Below are 9826 nucleotides of genomic sequence, written 5' to 3'. Positions count from 1 at the left end.
TAGTCTTTGAAAAGTTATATCTCCCTACACTGGATTCTGGCCTTTTTGCCAGTACTTGTACTTTTTTTCTTATTCGTTCGTGTGTATTTCCAGTCATTTCCCTTATTCTGTGGAGTTTGGTCTTTCTGCCAGTACTTAAATACCACATTCAATACCACATTCATTGGTTCTTGAGTATGTTCAACCATTTTTTCACGAGTGGGAGGCATTTTCACTAAAAGTCAGAAAACTTTAGAAAACCTGACTACTGTAGATTCTGCTCTTACTGCCAGTATTGTCTACTGAATTTCCCGTGTGCGCTCTTGGCGAGTTTCGAATCATTATTTCCGACTATTTGCTCTTGGTGTGTTTCGGATTATCACAATTTTTAAAATATACTGTTTTAAAACTATTATATCCCTACTGTGGAATTTCGCCTTTTAAGCCAATACTTTTATACAATTCGGACAATTCTTGTATATGTACCTCCAACCATTATTTCCTGAATGTGACAAAAATCTTTTAAATTTTTTTTAAACTACCATGAAATTCTGATAGTTTCGTAAGAGGTAAGGTACTCGATAACTTTGTCACAGTTTGTCATCAGCTGTCAACTTTCAATTGTCACATAGTACTGTCATCAGCTGTCAACTTTCAATATGATAACCTGATATTGAGAGCTGGTCATCAAGTGTCAACTACTACTTTCTATATGATACGTATTCGCAAAATTGGATGTGTTGCTTTTCCTATTAGGAGTATTATTTGCGCACATTCAGCCGCAGTTAAATTTCCATTGTATAACATTTTCTTTTTCTTGTCATGTTTTACGCTCATTTCACACTTTGTTGATACGTCAATATCTTAACTATGCTTTGGTTCTATCCGAAGTTTACAATTTGAAAAACATACAATTGAAAAACAAAATCATCAAAAAACCATGATATATAGGAAATAATTAAAAACCATGGTTAGGAAAAGACTAAGTTTTCTTTTACTGATTCTGACAATCTAATCAATGATCTTTTTTATCTTGCAGTACTAGAGGAGAGAGATGTCAACAACAGGGATACAACAAGCAGCAGTCAACGTTAGGAGTTTTAAAGGGGAGAGATGTCTAAAAAGCACCAGCATTAAACATTTGAGAGAAAAAGAACACGAAGCAAGGAAAATAAGCCGTTTTTGAAGGCAAGAGGACTAGAATACACGCTATTAGTCTACAAATGCTGATTTTTCTGAAAAAAACGCAACCAAGTTCCTGAAGGGTACAAGTCTACTACGCAACTTATCATGAAGAAAATGGTCGAAGAGAAACAATTAGTTCCTCAAGGGACAGAAGTCTACAAATGCTGCTGTTCCTGAAGAGAAGAGTCAAAGAAGAAACAACAACTTTCTGAAGGGGACAGAAATCTACAATGCTGTTGTTCCTGAAGAAGAGAACTGTCGAAGAAAACCAACTAATTCCTAAAGTGTCGAAGAAGCAAAATTGGTTCCTGAAAGGGGACCAATTTACAAATGCTGCTGTTCCTGAAGAAGAGAACTGTCGAAGCAGCAAAATTTGTTCCTGAAGGGGGACATTTGTTACTGAAGAAGAGGAAACACTTCAGTTCCTGAAGAAGAGAAGAGTTGATGAAGAAAAGCTGATGAAACACAACTTTGTTCTTAAAGAAGATATATAACCGTTTCCTGAAGGGGAACAAGTGGCTTTCCCTTCCTGATGAGAAGAATGTAAGGATAAATCTCGTCCCTTAAGGGACAGGAGTCAACAAGCTGCTATCGTTGTTCCTGAAGAAGAGACATCAATACTAGTTAGCTCCAGAGTGGCGTGTCCGTAAACTTCAGGGGTTCCTGTGTAAACTGTCGTCTCGGTGGCATAAAATTCTGCTGCATCTTTTCTTTCCTGAACTCTTGCCATAACCGTCTCTGTCACGAAATTTTTGCTGACTTTTTACCATAGCCGCCGCTATGTAACCAAGGTTAAGTTTTCGCTGCATCATGAAATAATTTTATTTCATCTTCAGGAACGGTGTGACTTGACTCTTATGTTCTCGGTAACGCCAGGATTGATGAATTCCTACTGCATCTTGCAATCTACGGGCCCTTGCAGCACCAACATTAGGAAATTGCACTATCTCCAGGAACGACTTCTCGACCTCTGCTTGCTTTGGAATACGCTTCCAAAAAATTTCAGTGTCATGCTTCGCAGTCCACATGTAAAGGATACGCATATGAAATTCTCTGGAATTAACAATTTCATTCACATTTTTAAATGTTAAGAAGTTTCTTTTATTGCACTACAACATTATATATTCATGAAAATATTTTAATGCACTAAAACACATTGTATATTGAGCTTGATCCAGAGAGATTGTAAATTATGACAATAGGGCATATTAATACACAAACTTATTCAGTAAAATGTCCTTACATTCTGTATGACAAAAGGGCATATTAATTTACTATTAAAAACTCGGTAAAATGTTCTTACATTCTGTATGACTAAAGGGCATATTAATTTTACAAACTCTTAAAAAAACTGTAAAATGTTCTTATACTATCTCAAAATGTAAAGGTTTTAAGGCAAAATAATTTATTTCAATAAAAAAAAATTAAGCGGTAAAAAAATCTTCTAATTACTATGACCTGGCAGTACAAGGAAGGCTTTGGAGAGAGTCAAGTTTCATGTAATTTATTTCAGCTAACGATTCTAAGAGTTGCAATTTTTTCTAACTTGGCAAAAGCAATTTTTCCTAAGTTGGTAAAAAAAAAATGCCCTACAAAACATCATACAAATGAACTCGTTGAACCAACCTTTATTTTGTAGTAGCTAACTGGTGAAAGAAAGATCACACGACTGTCTTCAGAATAGACTGCTCCCATAAGATTGGGAAGAATCTATAAAATGAGATATTAAATGAAGGAACAAGAGGAAATGCCTATCTTTGAAGTAGACTGAACATACTTCGTCAGGTATCTTCGTTAGTTTCTGATATGACTCGTCAAGATCTCGGGAAAAGAAAAAAAGGCGTACAAAAAAAAAAAAAAAAAAAAAAAAAAAAAAATTACAGGATAGCAATGGTGCTAAATTCTTTAAAACCATTTCAAATGCACCAACAGTTTTGACGGAAGGCATGTGGAACCAAGAGGGTACTTTGTGAGCAAGGTTACGAACCGAATTGACTATGAATTTATTGAATGTAACATTATCAGGTATTCAAGCCTTTATTTAGGCCAATGAAAATGAATGTAGCCTTCACTGGAAGCTTAAGGCATCAAAAATGGCCAAAACAACGTATATGTCCAAATCGACTACGATTAAGTAAAGGAGTATATCAAATACGCAAAAGTGTAACCACCAATAAAAATCACAACCCACCTAGTAGCTATTGAGAGTTCTACAAGACCAAAAGATGCACTGGCCCAATTAAGTCAAGCATCTTAAGGAAGAACTTCAATAACTTCCAATTCCATAATCAACCAATAATTTGTTACTGGGCTCCAGTTACGAACTCCCTAATGCCACGTTCACGTTTACCTAACAATTAAGTAATCAGTATAGTAGAGAGATGTCAAGTGATAGCAGATCGTTGAGATTATTCATATTAGGTCGACCTCTACGTTTGAAACCAGAGCAAAGAATGGCGTATTGTCATTGTTACGGATATAATTTAAATGTCGTAAGAGTTAACCACCCCTTTTTCACAAGCATGAATTCTTAGGCAATTTTAAGGTTTAAAATATATGACAGAAAAAAATTGGCCTTAATTTTTTGTGTCTGTTACCTCAAAGGATTTGTTTGTTTGTTTGTATGGTGTTTTTACGTTGCATGGAACCAGTGGTTATTCAGCAACGGGACCAACGGCTTTACGTGACTTCCGAACCACGTCGAGAGTGAACTATCACCAGAAATACAAATCTCTCACTCCTCAATGGAATGACCGAGAATCGAACTCGCGACCACCGAGCTGGGACGCAAACAGCATACCAACTACGCCACTGAGGTGCTGTTGCCTCGAGGGAAAACTTGACTGAAATCAGGGCCATATTCAAGTTCCTTTGATGATATTACCGATCCAATATCTCCGAGTACTCTAAAATTACGTGCATGACACCTGAGGGTTTGAAGGCAAAGAGGTTCATTCTCATTTCAAACCATATCTGAATTCTGAATTGATCCAGTACCTGAAAATGTGATATCTTACAGCTCTCAAAAGACTGGCGAGATACATCTCAGGACAGCAATTTACCTATTTTTCGAGGTTGATGAAAAATACCACTAAAAACATCTGAAGCAGCCAGGGTAACAAGCTCACCAATCAGGAATTGAAATTCTCCTGTAACTTTGAATGATCTTGCTTCAATCAAAATTAGCTGCAAGTGATTCAGAGGGATGTAAGTTACTACAGTGTATTTCTGGGGAAATTGTTTAAATGTGACAGCTCTTAGTTATTAAGTAGTCAGTCCCAAGTCAATCCAGAAGCAAATTAAAAATCCTTTTTCAGTAAAACTCCAAGAGCAAGCTTGTTAGATACAAAAAAACTTAAAAATAACATTTTGCATAAGATATCCAGTTCAACTGGTTCACATGACATTCAAGCTCAACACTTAAGTGACAAAGAACACATCCCAAAGAATACGAGTCCGGGTAATTTTGCCATCCTCTGCAACTACAAAGTGATCACCACAGCAGACACCAGTCAACAAATAGGTAGGATGAGTTAGAAATAGTTCCTTTAAGGGTAGTCCCATTTGGTAATATATAAAAAACTGTATGAACATATATGAACAATCACCAAAAAAACCCTCCTGAAGACCCATCCACACGGTGGAGCTTTGCTCGACGATCTCTGCTCGATGTGACGACAGAAGCAGATAAACAGAGGATAAGGTTCTGACTTTTCTCGCTTATGACGTCACATCGAGCAAAGTTAGTCTGGCAAAGCTCGACCGTGTGGACAGGACTCAAGATGTGTCTGACTAATATAGCACTGCGAAAAAGCACAAACCAACCTGAGAGCAGTTTCATGAATTCAAATCAATGTCATAAACATCTGTCACTCAAATTTTATTTTGGACAACTTTCCTTCCTCGGGTTTAACTGCATTATATTCAACCAAATCAGTTCAGATTAGTATGCACTAATTTTATATAACCTCATTTCTCTAACTATCAGTACAAGAACCACATAAAAGTGTACTGTTCCACCTTTGCAGAACTCAGAAAGAAGGCATATTTATGTCATATGGAGTAAACTAAACTGCTTCAGACATCCATTTAAATATAAACTGATGAAAAATCTGGCTTTATCAGCACATTTAAAAGAAAATTTTATTTGGTCACAAGACCAAGGCTATTCGTCACCATTCTTTCCTGCCACCAAGGGTTTGAATGCAGCAGTGTACAAAATACCAAAAAAAATAAAAAGTAATTAGACCCAATTAACACAGCCAAGAACTTGAGACTTCTCTTTGTAAAAGTTGCTAAAAATGGTCCACTACCTACAAGCACAGTTACTCTGGTAATCTAGGAAGAAAATAAGTCTCCAATCAGTCCCATAAACAATTAAGTATCCTTTATAGTACGGATTTTGAATCATTAACATAAATTTCAAAGCTAGTATTTAGCTTGCATAGTTTGAGGTAAACATGATTAAGCTCCTATGGAACAGACCAGTGGAACTACTTGCTGCATACACACATTCCCAAGAAACGAGGCAACAATCATAACTACTTCCTCTTCCCACTTACAACACAAGAGGAATTAATCTGTCAATCTTCATGAATTTCAAAAACCACAGAACCAAAAAAAAGTTTCATTGCTCAAGAACCTAGAAAAGACAACTTTTCATATTACAATTCCATAGAACAAGTGTTTTTTTATAACCGAGTTTTGGTACTTTACAATATTAGTACTGTACCCAATAGTTAGAAACTGGAAGGTTTCCTCATGGCTTAGAGAATTGTCTGAAAGGGCTTAAGTGAAGGTACGTCATTACCATACAATGAACGATGCCTTGTAACACCAGATGTGGGTAACAATCTCAGAGCAAATATAAAAATAACAGAGCCAGTAACAGGCAAATGTATTCAATGGATGGCAAAGGTTGCAGCTCTGACGTCTACAAAAGAACTATTTAGTATTGTTGCTAGTGGATAGAGCACAAGTTTACCAAAGTACTTATGTCAGAACCAGTATTAGTTCATACCAACCTGTTAACTATACACTGGCTATTGAATTGGACTATAATACGCCAAAACCACTATTTCACAAAACACTTTAGGGGCAACCTTTGAATGATAGAGGTCTAGATAATCAGGCTACAACAGTTAGGCTGACCTACCAGACCCTTAGCCTGAAGAGACGTATGGTGCATACACGAACCTAGAGATGTTTTATGTACACCATTTTCGAGATCCTTTATGAAAGACTGCAAACATTAATACCAAAATCATCTGCATTAAGTTTGTCCTGCAGCTTTCATCACTATCTAGTGACTGAGGTTTCTAAATTCTGAGTTAATCTCCCACAAAATTAAGAGATGTGGGACTACAAAATTTAAGTTTGATCAGGGTTTATTGAAAGCTTTCATTAAAATGGTTAAGTTTTATTTAAGATATTTTTAAATCTTTATATAATCACAATTTACATGTATGCACTCAGTTGCCATTTATAAACACGAAAATTAATTTCACACCAGAATGAATAAGTTGCAATTTTAGTTTGGTCAATATTGTTACAATCTGTCCGACTAATTTACTGTATTACAAACGAGAACTATGCTTAGGTAGGATCAAACAGCCATGATCATGCTGGGTGAGGACACTGGTCCATTAGTTCAGAGAGAGGAATATCCGGAGGGGATATGGCGAGTAGCACTTCTGAATTAGTTGTTTTTTCATCAGACGTTAAGTTACACTAAGAAAGGTAACCCCAAACCAAGAAACCCTTAAAACACCTAAAGAAAATGAACAGTAATCTAAGAATTAAACTTATCTACCAGACGAACATCGAGTACTATGGGAAATAAGCAGTTATGGGTAGAGATATTTAGCGCCTCGGCATTGACAAAGAACTTAGTAGACCCTAATTCTAAAAAATTCCTAGATTTAAAATCTTAGGAAGGTTTTTGTCTTAAGAGTTGACTTGCCCATCAGGTCCGAATTGCGATTAATTCCTTTATTCAAATTCTCAGGAAAATGCTTCTCGGGAAGTTGACTTGTCAGTCTCGTGCTAACTCAAGTTTGATTTCTGCTTTGAAATGTTGCAATGTCACAATTCCTACATAAGGAAAAAATCACATTTTAAAGCTGCACAATTTTTAATTTCGAAAACCTATAAACTTAAAAAAAAGTGTCTTAATCCTTAAGGGGTTGTGCATGACTTGCAAGTTATGAACAAAGAAGTCTTTGAAATGATTCGAAATAAAATATCGTCAAAGCAAATGGACTTTCATTGACTGACAAAACTATGGTATCTTAAAAGAGCGCTCAAATGGGTCTGTTAAAGTTAAAACACAGCAGCATTTACCTAACATCTAATAATTTAAACATGTTGCTAAAAAACTTTGGAAAAGCTGCTGCGATCTACCCTTGTACTTTTTCTTCGAACAATTCAGTTCAAACTACAATTCTTACTCTATAGCTACAATTACTCAAACTAATATGGTGGGTCAAGTATGTTAGTTCCTATTTCCAAGGATGATAATTTTGGATGCCAAGTAATATAATGGCCGATGAAATCGCTGCAATTAACAATAAATAAACAGCGATTCTGTTCTAGAACTAGAATGGATCTGGACTACTAAAATAAATTCTCCCTTTCAAGTTCATTACCATATCCACTTAACAGGCATCTTACTTCGCATCTTACTTCACGGTAGATCTAAGCCATTGTACTGCGGCAAACTAGACTATGCCAGGTGACGTTTTCCTATACAGTTTTACCTCCTGAACAAGAATTTAAAGTAAAATTTTTTTCGGCCGGCTGTAATTAAGCTGTAATTTACCTTTGAACTCTATCCTATGGTAAGGGGACCGATGGGAATGCGGGGTTCTGGGTGAAGTAAAACACTTGGGAGAATTATGCAGCTCAACTCTATACTACGGTAACGGGGGACCGATGGAATGCGGGGTTGTGGGTGGGGTGAAACCACTTGTGGGAAGGTTTTGCCGTGTTATTGTGTTATTTCCTCTTATTTATGACATTTGAAACCCGAAATACAAGCTGATATAAAGCGATAAATAAACTGATAATGGAGCCGTTACATACCCCAATCCACTGATTATGACGCCGAATCCTACTACGCATGCGCCAATCCTACTACGCATGCGCCAATCCTAGGGCGCATGCACCATGATATAAGGGGAGCTTTTGTTTCGCACACAAACTTCCTAAGGAGTAAATGATGAGGGGTTTTTTTGGTGGTGTACACTTTGCATTATTAACCCTACATTGCGACATTAGGTTTTGGAGGGATTCATGCCATTGTTACATATATTCTTTTCCCTTTTCCTTATTTGTTTTGTAATTGTGTAATATCATTTCAAGCTTTTATTTTCAGTTCTGTATATCATAGTATTGTATAATATGTGCACTGACTTGTTTCTCATTTCATAAAGTTGCCCTATATATCTACATATCGCGTTACATTGAGGCATGCCCTGAAAGTCTCCTGAGGGTGGGACTAGGAGGTTTTAGGAGGACGTTTTCGAGACCTTTCTGTCAATGACGTGAAAATTGATGGAATTACATTTTTGCATTTTAGACATTCCAAATTACACATGTATTTTTTTCTCCCTTCTTTTTTCTATATTCACCTTTACTTGCCTTTCTGATCCATAACAATTTCTTGGATAACATTTTACTTATTATATTTACTTTCATATTATATCATCTTTCTCAAGTGGGGTATGGGACGCGCCCCCCCCCACCCCCGATCTTTGTCATACACTTTACTAAATTAGGTAAGAATCCTAGCCTATATGTTACACTTCTAAGACTGTTTTTATATAATGGGGGTTGAGGGGGGGACGGAGGTCCCCCGGTCAGTTAACATGTTCTATCGTCCCCCCCAGTAAGATAACATGTTCTACTAGGTTACGTTAGGTTAAGTTGGTTAGGTTAGTATCCTAACCTATATGTTACACTTCTAAGGACTGTCTTTATGTAAGGGGGGTACGCCCCCGGTTAGGTAATATGTTCTACTAGGTTAGGTTAGGTTAGGTTGGTTAGGTTAGATCCTAACCTATATGTTACACTTCTAAGATTGCCTTCCCTAAGGGGGGTTACGGTAACACGTTCTACTAGGTAGGTTAGATTACTATGGATTCAGGGACTCGTGTTTGTAACACAGTTTTCTGGACTTTGCTCCTTAGTTAAAGCATCGGATGGTAGCTGAAAGTTGACATTTATATTTTACAACCGCGCATAAATTTTGTCAGCATTATCAATAACCTAAACCTGATGGTTTTTAATTTCTATAGCGTAAAAATTATCTAGCCGACGCCATGGCCAATGATTACAAGCCAAGAGTCGAAAAACATTCATTACGTAAGCAAGGTACACACCTTTTGACGAATATTACCTTGCCCATCCACCAGGCAGAAGCTCATTCACCTTGTTCCATCGGCTCTGAAACCCAAAGACTTTATGAATGGCGGAACGATACATAGATATGGGTGGGAGTATCTGTGTTAGCGTAGTAATACTACTGTAGCAGTAGTGCACAAATACAGCAGTTAATATACATGAATTAAACGTTTAGGCCAACTGCTGGTTTTCCTTGAGGAGCATTTAGCACGTCTAACAACTACTCGAGAAATGAGTTTTTATAGCCAGAATTAAATTT

The 9826-nt window shown here is 36.8% G+C and overlaps 1 protein-coding gene across 1 annotated transcript in view; it reads left to right on the top strand.

The window, feature by feature from the left end:
• The window catches only part of LOC135215553 (uncharacterized), a 148147-nt gene extending 145557 nt beyond the window's left edge, over nt 1-2590 (top strand). The window contains exon 5 of the transcript XR_010314721.1: nt 1019-2590. The gene's annotated coding sequence lies outside the window, so the exon portion shown is untranslated. The remainder of the gene's footprint in view (nt 1-1018) is intronic.
• Nucleotides 2591-9826: the final 7236 nt, after the last annotated feature.

The sequence above is a fragment of the Macrobrachium nipponense genome, chromosome 5 (assembly GCF_015104395.2).
Source record: "Macrobrachium nipponense isolate FS-2020 chromosome 5, ASM1510439v2, whole genome shotgun sequence".
NCBI classification, from domain to species: Eukaryota; Metazoa; Arthropoda; class Malacostraca; order Decapoda; family Palaemonidae; genus Macrobrachium; species Macrobrachium nipponense.
Note: the sequence above shows the minus strand (reverse complement) of the source record. Positions and strands in the feature narration are given on the sequence as shown.